The sequence below is a fragment of the Schistocerca nitens genome, chromosome 1 (assembly GCF_023898315.1).
Source record: "Schistocerca nitens isolate TAMUIC-IGC-003100 chromosome 1, iqSchNite1.1, whole genome shotgun sequence".
NCBI classification, from domain to species: Eukaryota; Metazoa; Arthropoda; class Insecta; order Orthoptera; family Acrididae; genus Schistocerca; species Schistocerca nitens.
In genome coordinates, this window is record NC_064614.1 from 1,117,515,937 (window position 1) to 1,117,533,913 (window position 17,977).

Below are 17,977 nucleotides of genomic sequence, written 5' to 3' on the forward strand. Positions count from 1 at the left end.
GAACAATGTTTTCCTACACGGATCACCGAGACATCCGCTACCCTGTCGATGCACAGATCACCACATTGGAAGCACTCTACAATACCGCAACTCTTCCAGTTTCCATATGTTGTGATGTATTCCAAATTTTTGTCAATGAGAAACACCGCCTCTGAGTTTTATTTCTACCAGCCTATGTTATCGTAGCTGTGTAGTTTATACCATGCGATATTCAGTTTTCTGTGAGAGCCATATGTCGAAAAATGTCAATTTTGGTTTAGCAGCAGCTGACATGCATCTCTAGTTCATGATATAATAAGCAAAGTGTATGTACACTGACTGGATATGTTACAACCGAAAAAAGTCACTGTATTAAACTGCTTATGAAGGAACAATACAGGAACCCTCTCGTGTGACTGATAGTCTGTAGGATATGGTCATCCCACAATATAAGTGATGAAACTTTACACCGGTCAGTGGAAGCAACTTCGATCACGAACCACCTGCTCCAATAAACCAATACCTGTACATTTAGTAGGACCACCACATATGTATGGGTGATAGAGATGAATGCACCGTGAGAGACACAGATCTCCTTAAGATTGCCTGTATGTAGATTGGAGTGTGTTGCAATGCAGTAGCAAAATCTTCGTTCTTTCTCCATGCCATGTATGATGTGTAGTCTTCCTACTTTTCTCAACAAGAAACTCCATCTCTTCTAATACCTCGTATAGCACGGGAAAGCTTCGTTTGGCGCTGGCCTTACACACTGTACATGGTTGGCGGAGCTATGACGCCATGTTCCCATTTACTCCGAGTGGTCAAAACGCGCTCGTGTCGCATTAACTCAGCTCGTCTCGTTTCCCTACACGAAGCAGAAGGTCTTGGATATAGCGCTCTCCGACTTCCATACAGGTCAAACATAAATTGGGATAGTCACATAGACTAAACTGCAGGGAGGGCAGGGCAGATACTTAGGAGCGGTTACAAGATGCAGAGGGACTGTCTAAAAACAGCGATGGCCTTCTTGGTGTATGGGATTCTTCGCAGACAGGTTCGAAAAAGGCGACTCGTTTTGAGGTACGAGAGTGGCCAGAATATGATTTACGAGTGGCTGTAATCATTAAAAGACTTTTCTACAGGATCCAACACAAATATGTGGTTGAAAGGGTAGACTTAATTCCAAATTGCGGGCAGCATTTCAGACAGCATTTCTAGCTGAAAGCGTAACACTATCAGCGACCTTGTGTGGCTGTAGACTCAAGACCTCTTTTTATGCAGGGTGATGGTAACATGGCGTTATGATTGTGTTTTTAATAACAGGTCCTTACGTGAAATGTATGTTGTGGGTTGTGGAATCCCTCTGTGGTCAGCTTCAGGTGTCATTTCTTTAATTCCACAGGACGGAACAGGTAGTTGGAATTGTGTGAAGGGGCCAAAAATGAGCGGCTGTCAGTTACACTCGAACTCATATAAATTTATTTAGTTGTCCAAACATTACAGCGCAAATTACCGAGCTTAACCATCCACTGAATATGTCACACAATCTTATGGCTTAAGGGCACAAACTCTTAAATTTTTAAAACGGCTGAAGGCCCATGATTTAAAACACAACTACAATAAATTTTCAAAAGGCAGAAAGCGCAAAGTTTTACCCTTAAATAATATTTCAAATGAGGCTGAAGGCCCAAACAATCGAAGACTTGACAAGTAAGGAATTTTGATTTTAAAATGGCTGAAGGCCCATTACTTAAAACCCAACTAACAGCATACAAATTCAAACGATCGGCTATAAGCCATTAAAATACACAGTCAAACACCAGTAAGCAAAGGCAGTACAGCCAGTGGAGCTCAGAAGTTTCCGGAGGTCGGTCTGCACTTGAAATATTAACGTTGGCTTAGGGGAGACAGGTAGTCAGCCCAACTATGTCCGATCCACCAGCAACCCAACCAAGAGACAGTCAACGGACCCACCGACAAGACGACTTGCTTTCCACACGACCAGTGCACAAGGAACTCCAAAGCCAAAACGTAAAAGGTGGAGCCACCCACAACCAATTATGCATAAGCTGTCAAAACTACTCATATCTGTCTGACAGCGACAACACGGTGAGGAAAGGGCACTGCCTGAATTTTACGTCAGCGGCCAGGTCAGGTAGGCGGAACTCTAATGGCCACAAGGCAGAGAATTGCGCTAGTGCACTTGGACTTCAAATAACCAAAATACAGTTAAACATCGCATGGTGGCCAAACTTTCGCCAACTCTAACAGTCGCTGTTGCTCACAGGAATACCCTCAGCAACCAACTATGGAAATCAACGGCCCAATGTGAACAGACTGGCTTCGGTAATTCACCACTCAACTTTGATGTCTTGGGTCGGTGAGTCACGAACCTCGTAGCAATCGGAACAGCTCCCACACACTCGGACACAGCGTAGAGACCACCAGCGGGCTCGACCCACTGCGCCGCCCAGAGATTTCCTGGCTGATACACACCAACTGACCGACTGCCACTCATCAGCATGGAGACAGCACTAAAATAACTGAGCAGTCGACATCAGAAGACACAGTTTCACGAGCACTAGCACGAAGGACTAGACAGAACTAACGGCAGCGACTGTGCAGTAACAAGGATGAAAGTCGGCACACTCAGGCAACCCATAAGCGATCGCCGGCCAACATACACGTCGTCCGACAAAACAACCGACTGACGACCAACCAAGGTTGTCCGCACTCAAGTGATATATATGGCAACCGTTGGGCAAGTCATGGCTGCCCGGACCTCACTGCAGCCGCGCCCCGACTGAACTTCTGCCACGTCCTAAGTCAAACACTACCAGGTCCGAACTGCACTGCTAGCGCCTCCCAACTCACTGGCAGATCCTAACTAACTCCGAACACACGACAACCGGGAAGTAATAGCAGTCAAGCAAAGATAATCCACCAGGGCTCATATCGATAAGCGCCGCTGCTGCCGCTCACGGACAGGCAAGGCGGCAACTCAGTGACACCAGTAATTGAAATTAACATAACGAGGTGGCAGTACAGTAAAAATTGGATGTCAAATGAGATACGGCACGAACACGAGCCACACATGGCTCAGTGTTCCTCGAAATGAACATCGGGTTCCCTGCATGGGTTTCAAGTTGTCCTACTTGGCAAGTGTAATCCGACTGCTGAAAAAAAAAATTACTCGCCACACAAAGTGACTCTCATGATCAATTTAATTAATTAGCCTATCAAATTTATATCAATGAGTGCCACCTGGTGGGTAGAAGAGATGGCTAGGGCGCCACGAAATGATTCTTGACAAGTGTTTCTTTTTTCTTCGATGCGGCGATACCTTTTAACGAAATTTCCATCTCTCACCTACACTGGACGACACAGGTTCTCACGATTTGTTTCGTAAGTGCTAGTATCATACAGCATCAAACTGGTATAAGGGGACCTGTCATAGTGTACAAAACAATTACATTCTCTTGAATTATAGCTTCTTGTTGTCAATCGTAAAATCAATGTTTTTCTTTCTGAAGTGCGCATATGGCATAAAAGATTGTATGAAATGCTTGTAATAGATACATGCACGACAACTTATTTACAGACACAAAAATTGAGAGAAGCTCTCATGTCATGTAATTTGTTGAACAAGCTGAAAGAAATTGTTTAATATAGATTTTTTTCTGCACTAGAACGTAAAAACCATGACGAGTTTGTTCATAAAACTAAAACAAAATGGACTTTGCCTCTTTTCGTGGAAAGAGGACATTTATTACTGTCGCAAATGTGTTTTCCTCTCTTTAATATGTGCCTGATTAAAATGTGCCTGATTATAGATGCGTTGACGTCAAATGAAAATGTTTTGCATCGCAGAATGAGAATCTGTGTCAGGTCGCTGCCACAGAAGCGCTCCCTAACCATGGGAGGTTGTTTCAATACACTTTAGACGAACAAGTTGCACTGGAGGTGGCCATCCTTTTATCTCCTATTGTTTAGTTAACTATACACGCTGCTGAGTTGGTATAGGAGCGTTGATTTAAGGCAGTGGCAAGATGGTGGAAAGCTGAGTGCTGCGTGCCTTTTGGTATGTTCTCCAGATGGGCGGGGTTATTCTACTTAATTTCCCTTTTGTGTTGAGTAGGGCCGCTGCCTGAAGGCGTCATGTATCGTGAGTGGCTCTAAGCGGACGGCTGTGGGGGGCACGTCTGCTATGAGCGACAGTGGACACAGCTGCTCTTTGCCTAGGGGCGGTGTTTGGGGGCTGTGTCGTTATATTTTAGATGAACAAGTTACACGTTATTGTGTTGGTGTTAGAGTATCGCCCCAAGGTGGTGGCCAGATGGTGGAAAGCCGAGTGCGGTCAGCGACCGCAGAGGATGTAAGCAAAGGGCAGGCAGCAAGGGTACAGAGAAACTAGGAGATGCTCGGTGTAGCAGCTGGCCATTTGAAGAAGCCTGTGTCTCCCCCCCATAGGTGGACGGAGGGAGGGAGGAAGAGGGCCTCGATTTTCCGCAGATTGTGGACGCCTATCGAGGAGAACACACGTACAACTACTGACCCCTCTGCAGTATTTTAGGATGATGACTTTCCCCAGTGCATGTGCTGCATTATGACCCGTTCATTACGAGTGCTAGCTTTTACACAATTTCGAAGTTTAATCAAAACTGTGAAGCATTTGTTTCCATCAGTTGTGGAACCGTGTTTTGGAACCGGTTACCTGGGATGTAGTTGGTTTTTGAGCAGGCGTCTGTATCGAACTCTTGTGTCAAACAACGATAGATACTGTATGCTTACAGTAATGCACTTTTTAAACTCCTCTCTGTCCAACACCAGCATCTCTTCTGTTGAACATTGTTCCTGCCAAAAACGAATAAAGATAGTACCTTACACCCCTGCCTTTTTCCTGCCAGCTTGTAGGTGTAGAGTAGAGTTTGAGTGTGTCTGTCGCTAGTTTCGAGTGGTATTGCGAGATTTTTTCCCAGCAGGACAACATCAGTTGTATGGTATCGTCAGTTTTAGAACTGTATTGCCCCTTTATGCCGTCCTTGTGTAGCGCTATGAATATAGTTATGCAATTAGGCCCAATCTTTGTGATTAATTACGTAATTAAGATCGATCTTTGCGTCAGTATCATGACCAAAATAAATAAAGTACACTAACCTAACCTTCCTCTCCCGCACCTGTACAGTTTCCATGTGTTAGGGGGTGCACTTGGGCTTTCCATCCAGTAGAATCAGGATTCGAGTGCCGGAAAAGGCACAGCCATTTTAATTTCCCGTCAGTTACAAGTGCCTTGGTGATTTAATTGTGTTAGGGGGCTACACTTGGGCTTTCCACCCAGGAGGACCACGGTTCAAGTCCCGAAATCGGTACTGCCAATATGAATTTCTCATCAGTTCCTGGGTGGGATTTTAGCACAGCCCTAGGACAAAGAAGTTCCTCCCAAAATTCGAAATTCCCATCAAAATTCGAAATTCTCCTCAAAATTCAAAATATCTGCCAATAGTGTAGGTTGGCGGAGGGGGAGGGGAAGGGGTGGGGCTGGAGCACACGTGCAGCTGAGAAAAACACATGATATCATCTGTGGGCGGGCGTGAACGTGGTCGGGGGCGGGGGCGGGAGGGGTAGGCGAGGGCGAGAATGATTACTTAATCAATTTAATTAATTTGCGTATCAATTTGATATCAAAATTGCTCTCGTAACCCCACTATACTACTACTAACACTCTGCTATGTATTTCATTCTTCACAGAATTTAGCGAAACAGGACATACTAAATGATATCTCAGTCTTTTTTTTCCAGCGGAAATGGTCTTATTTTATGTTCTTAGTAAAGTGGCTGGTCTTCTCAATCCGTATGTTTCTATGAGTTTCATTCTACAAAAGACAGCTCGGGTTTAAGGACGCTCAACTGGGAGGTTATCAGCGCAAATAAAGCTACTGTAGTATTCTTAGTAGCTGTAACAAATGTCCTCTACACGCTACTAAAGAAACCTTCTATGAAACTGTACTCAATGCGCAAAAACATATCTTCGAGTAAAAGGTGACATCTCTTTCCAACGTTCTGAAATTGTGAAGTGTCCTCGGTACAGAGTACTCACTAGCTACCGACATTGTATCGTCAAACGACATTTGAAGCTCAAGGGTAGCTACAGGCGGTGAACAACATAGATGAGTGGCGTTGTTACACACCTGGTAAGAACTCTTGACCACTCCAGCGCGTCAGAGCCGGAAACACCGTAGGTGTGTTTCTTCCTCCCATCGCAGAAGCGCTTCACAGATAGCGAGGCAACCTGAAAACCTGCACATGATCAGATACCCAGAGAGAATTTTTACTCTTAAACACGTGTGGCTATACAAATGCGAAAAGCTTGTTATAACTGAACTGAACACACGAAGCAGTCGCTATATGGTAACGGAACATTGGGAATTGCTTAGAAACAATATGTGTCTCTATTAAATAAAATTATGTGTTTAGAAACACGAAGTCTTTACACAATGTTATTATTTTAGTGAATCCAGTGACAAAACACCTATATATTAAGGAGAATATATTAAGTGTTTAAAATGTTTTGCGCCAACTAACGTTGAGAGAGCATGATTCCTCATACAAAGAAAACTCGGCATATACTGTAAACGCCATCATAAATCCTCATATCAATCATTTCTTATTTCGCATCGATTCTTCTTTCGTGCGACGGGTGCTATTAGCAACACCAAAAAGCCACATGCTCTTTCCTGTGCAGTGTGCAAGCGAGTCTGTTCAAATGCGCATGCAACAAAATAAGCCAAATTTTATAGGTTTATGCTTGTAACAAGAGCTCATTCACACATCACACAGTCATCTACAAATCGCGTTCCCACAAATCTCTCGTGTAGAAGAGCCTTAAAAAAATGCTGCACGAGTCAACTTATGCATTAACAGGCAGAAACAAGCACTGCTGGGTACTTCAATAAAGTACCGTACACTAGCAACTAATTGAGGCTATCGATAATTTACTCAAACTGATAATTATAGTAATTACTATTAAATTACGTTATATACGTATGTTACGAAAAAAATAGTTACTTTGAAAAAGTCAAAGCTCCTTTTTCATACTACTCGGCTTTTGTTGTTAGCTAATACTTTGAATAAAAAATTTTAACTTTACTCAGACCGCTTTTAACTATCTATAGGCGGTTATTCTAAATGATGGACCCATTTCCAAAACTTCGTATTTATTCAAGAACAAATCGAAAATGAACAAGCCCTATACCAATGAAAAGAGGCGTTTCGAAGTTTATTTTTCATTATGTTTGATGTCAATTTAAAACTTTCTTGACTCCGTCAGAGGTCATCCTGTGACAAACGCGGTCGGCCTGTGCTCTTTCCTTCGCATACACTCCACGGCTGTTTAAACTGCTTAAGCCAACGGTTAACGCTATTGTAGCTGAATGCCGAATTTGGTACGAAATGTCTGCTGCACCGGAATTTGCGACTCACTTTTCGCGAACTCAAGAATGCCGGAAACCTTGTGCTCCACAGTCGCCATCTCACTCACAACTGACAGTGAAACGGGATGACGGCCCTAATGCCGCGCAAATTCTACCTGCCGCTTCTCAAACCATCACCGCCCTCCAAAAACTGAAACTTCCTCTTTTCGCTGGTATGAAGGTTGTTCATTTTTGATTTGTACTTGAATACATACGAATTTTTGAAAATACGCCCATCATTTAAAATAACCCTGTATACTGCAAAATAGGGATCTATCTGATTAAAATATTAAACTCAGGTAGAATTTACATTCCTGAGTCCAAGTATTAAGATACATTACAGAAGGAGTGACTATTCAAGTATTCTTTTACTTTGTATTTCGCTGTTTGGAGGTGTTAAATTTACTGCCTGGTTTCCACTGACAGCCTGTTTTAGTTTTTGTACCAGAATATGAAATAACATTGTGAACCCCAGAAAGGGATGCATAGTCGATATGGAAATTACGAGGGCATGCTGAAAAGTTACTCCTCCGAATTTTTTTACACTGTTCTCATAATCAGCTGAGGTATCACATATCATGCATATTACTCTGTCGACTTCCCGCTTCGATGACCCAAATTGTAACTCTCTGCCGCTGGATGGTTCCAAATTGTAGCGTATATTGGCAGTGTGTAACGTAACTACGAGGGTCACTCCAAAAGAAATGCACACTACTTTTAAAATCCATCTTTTATTCTACATGTTTGAAAGTTTTACAGTGTATAGATACTTCCTTTAGGAACAATATTTTCATTTCTTCACATAATTTCCATCCCTCTCAACTGCCTTACATCATCTTAGCACCAGCGCCTGTATACCTGCACGGTAAAATTCAGGACCAACCCGTTGGAGCCACTGTTTGGCAGCGTGCACAAGGGAGTCATCATCTTCAAACCTTGTTCCACAAAGAGAGACTTTCAGTTTCCTAAAGAGGCCAGGTCACGACTGTAAGACGGGTGTTTCAGTGTTGACCATCCGAGTTTTGTGACCGCTTCCATGGTTTTTTGACTGACATGTGGCCGTGCATTGTCGTGCAACAGCAGAACATCTTGCTTTTGCCGATGTGGTCGAACACGACTCATTCGAGCTTGAAGTTTCTCCAGTGTCGTCACATATGCATCAGAATTTATGGTGGTTCCACTTGGCATGATGTCCACAAGCAAGAGTCCTTCAGAATCGAAAAACACCGTAGCCATAACTTTTCCAGCAGAAAGTGTGGTTTTGAATTTTTTTCTTGGGTGAATTTGCATGATGCCACTCCATTGATTGCCTCTTCGTCTCTGGTGAAAAACGATGGAGCCATGTTTCATCACATGTCACAGTTCTTCCAAGAAATTCATCTCCACCATTCTCGTACTGTTCCAAAAGTTCGTTGCATAACGTTTTTGTTGTTTCTTTGTGAGCCACTGTCAACATCCTGGGAACCCACCTGGCACAAACCTTTTTTAACGGCAACACTTTCAGTATTCTGCACATTATCTGGAGTGTGTGCAGTACGAGGCCTGCCGCTGCGAGGACAATCCTCAATACTGCCGTGCCCACTTTCATCACGTAACCTGCTTGCCCACCGACTAACTGTATTGCGATCGACAGCAGCATCTCCATACACCTTTTTCAACTTCTTGTGGATGTTTCCCACTGTCTCGTTTTCACAGCACAGGAATTATGTAACAGCACGTTGCTTCTGACGAACGACAAGTGTAGCAGTCATCTTCAAGACATGCTGTGACGGCGCCACTCAAGGGAACAGATTGAACTAAGTTTGAAAACAAGCGGGAAGGATGTATCTACACGCTGTAAAACTTTCACACATGCAGAATGAAAACTGTATTTTTACAAAAATAGTGTGCATTTCTTTTGGAGTGACCCTCGTGAGAAACAGCGTGCTGTAATCGAGTTTCTAACCACAGAAAATGTCCTCCAGTTGAAATCCATAGATGAATGAAAGCTATGTACGTTGATGATTGTATCGACATCAGTAATGTGCGACGTTGGGTTGTTGTTCGTAATGAAGGAAACGTTAGTTATAACCTCAATGCGTTTGACAGAACTCGGAGTGGACGAGCATGTACGGCAACCGACGAGACTTATCAGAATCGGTTTTATGAACTCATCAGAGAAAATCGTCGAATAACACAGACATGGTTCTCAGGTAAATTTGGAATATCAAGAGAAAGTGTACAGGCAATCATTGCATGATTGCGGTACAAAAAACTGTGAGCACGATGGTTGACTCGAATGCTCAGTGCTGACGTGAAACAGAGCAGATTGGACACCTGTCAACCATTTGTTATGCATTTTGGGCATTAGTATGATGGGTTCCTTAAAAACATTTGTGACAGGTAATGAAAGCTTGGTACACCATTTTTACTCCGAAAACTACAGAACAACAATGAAGTTCCGCCACAAAGAATCACAGACGCCAAAAAAGTTCAAGGTCATGCCATCAGCAGGCAAAATTTTCTAGTGTTCTAGGATGTTCAAGGTGTGGCGCACTTGGAATTTATGCCTAAAAACACTACCATGAACTCTGCAAGGTACTGCGAGATCCTCAAAAAACTGGAAGCATAAATTCGAAGAGTTCATCCGCACATGGAACACCTTCTCCTTCAGCAGTGCAATGCCAGGCTACACACGAATGCTGCATCTGCTACAATCCGAGGCCTTGTGTTCATCGTCATCAACCATCCTCCATATAATCCCCCGCTGGCAGCCATCAGATTTTCATCTGTTTTCCAGAACTTAAAGAACGTCTTGGAGGACATCACTTTGATAGTGATGAAGCAGTGCAAGGCAGATGAAAGGTTGTGGCTCCTTCAACAACGTTAAACATTTTACAGTGACGGTATCATAAAACTGGCCCTTCGTCACCAGGATGACTATGTTGAGAAATAAGTATGTAGACGTGAAGAGTAAGGATGTATACTGTTAATAAAGTTTGATTTGTTCAAAAAGCTTTGAACGTTTTCATATAAAATTTCGGAGGCATTACTTTTCAGCGAGCCCTCGTATTCTACTTCTAATATTGTGGTTGCGGATTGCTGAGTTGACCGTAATTCACTGTTTTTATTACCCCCCCCCCCCAAAAAAAATGGGGGTATATGTACAGACACGTAAATGGAAAAATCTGTAGACCCCTAAAAAGCTACTAAAAGACATTCAGTTATCAACTTAACACAACATTCGTATTGCACGCTTGTGTAGAATAAAAACTTTCTTTTCATTTAAGCTGCAATACCCTAGAAGATTACACCATGGGACAGAATTGACTGGCCGGCCAGAGTAGCCGAGCGGTTAAAGGCGCTACAGTCTGGAACCGCACGACCGCTACGGTCGCAGGTTCGAATCCTGCCTCGGGCATGGATGTGTGTGATGTCCTTAGGTTAGTTAGGCTTAAGTAGTTCTAAGTTCTAGGGGACTTATGACCACAGCAGTTGAGTCCCATAGTGCTCAGAGCCATTTGAACCATTTGAACAGAATTGACTGACAGTATGCGCAGCATGCTAGCAAAGTTGTATGTAGGTCAACACATTAGAAGAGATTTCTGAGGCGGAACTGAGCTTTTTAATTACCTTATCTACAAGCTGGTGTTACTACAGTATATTACCCACCTGGATGTCCAGGAACTTCACATATTGACCTTAACCCAGTGCATATCCACTGATTTGTGTTACTAGTACTGGTTTTATCTGCTATGGATGTGTTTGGGACATTCATCAATACTTGCGTCATCAGCAAGTATTACAGTTCTTGACAAGGCCTCCAATGTCCCCAGTAGAGTATTTATGTAGACCAAGAACAGAAAGGGACAAGCACCGAACCTTGTGGCTCACCATATTTCATGTTTATCCCTCTGAATATAAACTTATTGCTGTTGTATCATTTGGTAATGAGACACTCGGTTTTTACTTGCAAGATATGACTCTACCCATGGAAGGTAATCTTCAATGCTATACCATTTTAGTTTCCCTCGCAGAATGTTATGATCTACATTCTAACAGTCAAAGGACTTTGCAAGATCACAGAAAATGCCAACAATGATAACATTTATCGTGGGTTTTCTATTTCATCAGAATCGAGGCTCAAAAAGTAATTACTAAGCGCAGGAAGTCTAACAATTTTTATCGTAAGCATGCTACTGAAATCAAATTACCAAAGTAACAAAAATAATTAAAGATAACATAACTAGAGCTCACCAATTCTCCTCTTGCTTTCTCGAGAAGATGTCATTTCCGTTCATTCCTGTAACTAAAATAAGTTTTGTTAGTTTGGCGTTCAACACAGCAATCGAAATAAAAAACTTAAAACGGTAATATTTACGTAATAAACAAGCCTAACATATGCGAATTGGATCAAACAGTTACTATTTTATGGATTCTTCCGTACTTCTTGGTAGAACCATTCCATATTTAAGGTTAAATAATAACTACACAGTTTTTGATCTAATAATTTTTGTTTGTTTCGAAATAGTTTTCGGCTTATTACACCATTTCAGGAAACAAGCCTCTGGAAGGGGCAGCGGTTCTTAGATAACCAAACATTATAGGCGAAGATACGGACACTTGCACAGAGTGTTTGCATCAGACTTGTTTCTTAATGTTGAAATTACACTTTACATAATGGCCAATGTTAAGCACAATAAATAATTAAACTACATAATATTACAGGTTAAATGATCTTTTTTTCCTGAGATTTTGTTGTAGTGAGTACTCTTCGTTTATGTTGTGCAACAAACCTTTTTTTTACATTGTAAACTAAACTTTAGGCAATGGGCAGTATTATACGACAACTTGTTTACGAACGTCGGTATTTCTTCCTATGATCTCGCAGAGTTGTCCTCGTTATACCGAGCTCCGCAGCACATGTACGTGTCGACGTCATAGGAGAATATTACAATCGAAACAGAGACTCCGGCATGTGTTTTTCTCTTGTGTTCTTCCTTCCAACGCGTGGCCTGTCTCTAACATTGCCAAAAGCAAAAACATTTCTTCCCCAATCCATAAGTGTTGCCTTTCGCGCTGGAGCTTTATTAAATCTTTATGGAAAGCTCCCGTAATCTGTTCTCAATGTCTGCCCTGTATATTACCGTTGGTGTACCCACACACCTGTCACGAAGCGCTCCTCAATAGTGTTAACTATGACTGTTCACATCTGCTATGGCTACAAATTAAAATTCGAATGCGACTGTGAAAACATGTAAACATGAATTACAACAATTGAACCCAACAATTGACAAGAAGTAACATAGTGACTAACCTTAAGAACAACATCGGATAGACAAACTTGTTATTCTACACATATTATCAGCAGCATCGAACTCAATTGTTCTCTGATACTGGCGTTAATGAGGCACATACACCATGTGATCTAAAGTATCCGGACACCTGGCTGTAAATGACTTACAAGTTCGTGGGGCCCTCCAGAGGTAATGCTGGAATTCAACATGGTGTTGGCCCACCCTTAGCCTTGATGACAGCTTCCACTCTTGCAGGCATACATTCAGTCAGGTGCTGGAAGATTTCTTGGGGAATGGCAAGCCATTCTTCACGTAGTTCTGCAGTGAGGAGAGGTATCTATGTCGGTCGGTGAGGTCTGACACGAAGTCGGCGTTCCCAAACATTCCAAAGGTGTTCTTTGGATATAGGTTAGGACTCTGTGCAGGGCAGTCCATTACAGGGATGTTATTGTCGTGTAACCAATCCGCCAAAGGCCGTGCATTATGAACAGGTGCTTGATCGTGCTGAAAGATGTTATCGCCATCCCCGAACTGCTCTTCAATAGTGAGAAGCAAGAAGGTGCTTAAAACATCAATGTAGGCCTGTGCTGACATAGTACCGCGCAAAACAACAAGGGGTGCAAGCCCCCTCCATGAAAAACAAGACCACACCATAAGACACCGCCTCTGAATTTTACTGTTGACATTAGGCAAGCTGGCAGATGACGTTCACCGGGCATTCGCCATACCCATACCCTGTCATCGGATCACCACATTGTGTACCGTGACTCGCCACTTCAAATAACGTTTTTCCACTGTTCAATCGTCCAATGTTTATGCTCCTTACACCAAGCGAGGCGTCGTTTGTCATTTACAAGCATGACGTGCGGCTTATGAGCAGCCGCTCGACCACGAAATCCAAGTTTTCTCACCTCCTGCCTAATTGTCATAGGACTTGGAGTGGATCCTGATGCATTTTGGAATTCCTGTGTGATGGTATGGATATATGTCTGCCTATTACATATTACGACCCTTTTCAACTGTTGGCGGTCTTGTCAGTCATGCGGTCTTGTCAGTCATCAGAGGGGATCGATCTGTACGTTTTTATACTGCGCGTGTCCCTTCACGTTTCCGCTTCACTATCACATCGGAAACAGTGGACCTAGGGATGTTTAGGAGTGTGGAAATCTCGCGTACAGACATATGACGCAAATGACACTCAATCACCTGACCACATTCGAAGTCCTTGAGTTCCGCAGAGCGCCCCGTTCTGCCCTCTCGCGATGTCTAATTTCTACTGGGGTCGCTGATGTGGAATACCTGGCAGTAGATGGCAGCACAATGCTCCTAACATGAAAAACGTATGTTTTTGGGGATGTCCGGATACTTTTGATCACATAGTGTAGAAATATTAACAATACGTCCTACTTAGTACTCAAAAGAGGCTGATTATACATATGGGCATAATTGGCCGTACGTTGTACAAAAGGAAAGCGGTCAGGTAAAATTGTCAAAGGCATTTCGAACTTGAAGCAAGAGTTCCTTAGTAAAAATAGGAAATCATTGAGGAGTAGGATAACGGTTGAACGTCCCGTCGACAACGAGGCCAACACCAAAGACTAGGAAATAATAAGAAAACCTTTCAATGTTTTCAGTCTGCTGTGCAGTGTATTCTACAACACTGTTGTAACGTGTTGTTAAAATCAAAAAACTAGTGATAGGATACTTTTATATGTCAGAGAGCAGAAACTATTGAAGACGTAGTCACAGAATTTTGAGCGAGAATTCAACTGCGAATATCGTAGTGCTACAAAGAATTTTGTTAATATGGAGGTTTCAGTTATTAGTTATTCGTTAGCTGCTTGGAATTTCAGTGCCTCAACATCACCCACAACTGACCGTCGTTCTTATTAAGTGAGACAGTGTTCCAAAGATAGATCCACACACAATAGGTGGCGTATTTCAGTACGTTTTCCAGTGTCTGGGATGAATAAATAAAAAAAAATTGCATTAAAAATAGCAATTGAAATTGTTATTTCTATAATAAGCAATAATCCAGTTGCCGGCCGCGGTGGCCGAGCGGTTCTAGGCGCTACAGTCTAGAACCGCGCGACCGCTACGGTCGCAGGTTCGAATCTTGCCTCGGGCATGGATGTGTGTGATGTCTTTAGCTTAGTGAGGCTTAAGTACTTCTAAGTTCTAGGGGACTGATGACCTTAGAAGTTAAGTCCCATAGCGCTCAGAGCCATTTGAACCAAAATGCCAGTTCTCAATATCCGGCTGATCCTACACTTTTCAGTGGTATCTTTCGTTTCGTTAGAGCAGGGCCGATTCAGGTAGGTGCTACTAATTCGTTAATTGTTTACATTCAATATTGTACATACAGTCATTGAAGCACACACTCGATCGAACTATTAATACGAAAAGTTGTCAGCTAAGCATGTCCTAGCGTTGTTAAACGCCGCAAATAGAAGACGTGCTTTTGTTGGTGCCACAGTATTTTAGAAATTTTGACTGTGGTAAACAGGAGCTGCAGTGTTCATTTGTAGCACCCTGTTGTAGAAGATGTGACATTTTCAGTTGCCAGTACCGGAGAGGTCTGACCTTGAGTGACGTAATACCATTCGCGTCAGTCGCCTGGCGGTACGCAGTTGGAGAGAAGTAGGAAAGGTGTCCGGGCGTGTTTACGGTACCCAACATGGATCTCAAGTAGCAGCAGCAGCGCGCGTCAATTAGATTTTGCGCTCTTCCGGACAAAACTCCATCATATACATTGGAAATGTTGCAGCAAGCCTACAAAGAGCAAGCCATTGGGAAAACACAAGTTTTGAGTGGCATAAATGAATTCGGGAGGGTAAAAATGACCCTGCGGATACTCCACGACCTGGAAGGCCCTCAACTTCGCAGACTGAAACCAGTGCCAACACAACTGATGTCATGTTGCTAGAAGATCGTCATTTGTCGTTACCAAAGATTGCAGAGATTATTAATATATCCTATGGATCAGCTGAAGACGTTGTACGAAATGCTCTGGGGTGTAGAAAGGTTGCAGTGAAGTGGGCGCCTCGTATGGTCAGTGACGAACAGAATGCTCACCGTGTGATGACGTGTCAGCAATGGAAGAGAAGGCTTCAGCAAGAACTATATTGATTCAAAGAAATGACCCCCTCCTCCCCAGTCGAGAGTATTAAAATCTTAGTTGTTAACTGCAGAAGCATCGCAACAAGGCGCCAAAGTTTGAATCTCTCCTAAAAAGTAGTGAAGGTAACGTAATACTAGGCTTAGAAAGCTGGTTAAAACACAAAGTTGACAGCAGTACGATTTTAGGATAAGATTCTAGTGCATATCGGAAGGATAGGCTAATGGTACATGGAGAATGTTTATTTTATTTTTTTATTAGACAAGTAACTCCACCGAGACAGGAAAGGAAGCCGTATGTCAGACTCAGTCATTATCAGGCTTGAGGATAACATTATATTGGGTCCTTCTATTGTCCACTCAAGATCGCTAGTACGAAAGTTCCCCAATCATAATGTAATCATCGGAAGAGACTTTAATCACCCAACAATCAATCGGGATACTTACAATTTTGTTAGTGGTGGGCGAGACAAGACAACTTGTGAAACATCGCTAAATACGTTTTCTGAAAACTACTTAGAAGAGATGGTTTAGAAACCCACTCATGATGGCGATATATTACATTCAATGTCAACAAATAGACTAGACCACTTCCAGGATGTCCACATCGAAACTGGTATCAGTGTCCATCGAGCAGTTGTTACAGCAATGATTACTCAAGTACAGTGGGTAACTAAAATAAGCGGAGAGATTCATATGTTCTGAAAACTAGATAAAGAAGCAGTAGTGTCGTACCTCAACGAGTAACTTGAAACTGTCAGCTCAAGAGGAGGGCCTAACCGTGACTCAAGTTTAAAAAAATAATTGTCTATGAACTGGATATAAAGCTGTTTCTGATGGGAGGGACCCTACATGGTATGCAGTCAGAAACAGACACTATTGCACAAAAAGTGTAAAACCGAGCATAAGACCGTAGTAAGTGAGGTGCTGAATGAAACGCGTTTTTCTGACATGGCAGCGAAGCGTTAAGTCTATAATCACTGCCGTAGCACAATACCGTCCAAAAATCTCAGCCCGCATCTCGTGGTCGTGCGGTAGCGTTCTCGCTCCCCACGCCCGGGTTCCCGGGTTCGATTCCCGGCGGGGTTAGGGATTTTCTCTGCCTCGTGATGGCTGGGTGTTGTGTGATGTCCTTAGGTTAGTTAGGTTTAAGTAGTTCTAAATTCTAGGGGACTGATGACCATAGCTGTTAAGTCCCATAGTGCTCAGAGCCATTTGAACCAAAAATCTCATAGAAAACAAAAAGAAATTTTAATCGCATGTAAAGGCCGTTGGTGCTACCAAAGTTTGTGTCCATTCACTCACAGATCAGATAGGAACTAAATTTATAGGTAGCAGAGCAAAATGAGAAACGTTTTATTCCGTTTTGAAATGTTCGTTTAAAAAGGAAAACCCAGTAGTATTCCCCGAATTTAAATCTCATACCACTGAAAAGAGGAGTGAAATAGACATTAGCGTCAGTGGCGTTGAGGACCAGCTCAAGACTGAACGAAGTTCCAGGCCTGATCACGTTACTGAATTTGCACCTGAGGAAGGGTAGCAGAAGTTATCCACAAAACCACCGTTCAGTATGTCTGAACTCCACGTGTTGAAGAGCTCAAATGTAATTTTGTATCTCAAAAAGCGACCTCCTCCATACCAACCGGCATGGATTCCGAAAACATCGGTCACGAAGAACCCAAATGGGATGTTTCTCAAATGACATACTGAAAGCCAAGGATCAAGGCAGTCAGGTTGTTGTTGTTGTGGTCTTCAGTCCAGAGACTGGTTTGATGCAGCTCTCCACGCTACTCTATCCTGTGCAAGCTTCTTCATCTCTCAGTACGTACTGCAACCTACATCCTTCTGTATCTGTTTAGTGTATTCATCGCTTGGTCTCCCTCTACGATTTTTACCCTCAACGCTTCCCACAAATACTAAATTGGTGATCCCTTGATGCCTCAGAATATGCCCTACCAACCGATTCCTTCTTCTAGTCAAGTTGTGCCACAAATTTCTCTTCTCTCCAATTCTATTCAATACCTCCTCATTAGTTATGTGATCTACCCATCTAATCTTCAGCATTCTTCTGTAGCACCACATTTCGAAAGCTTCTATTCTCTTCTTGTCCAAACTATTTATCGTCCACGTTTCACT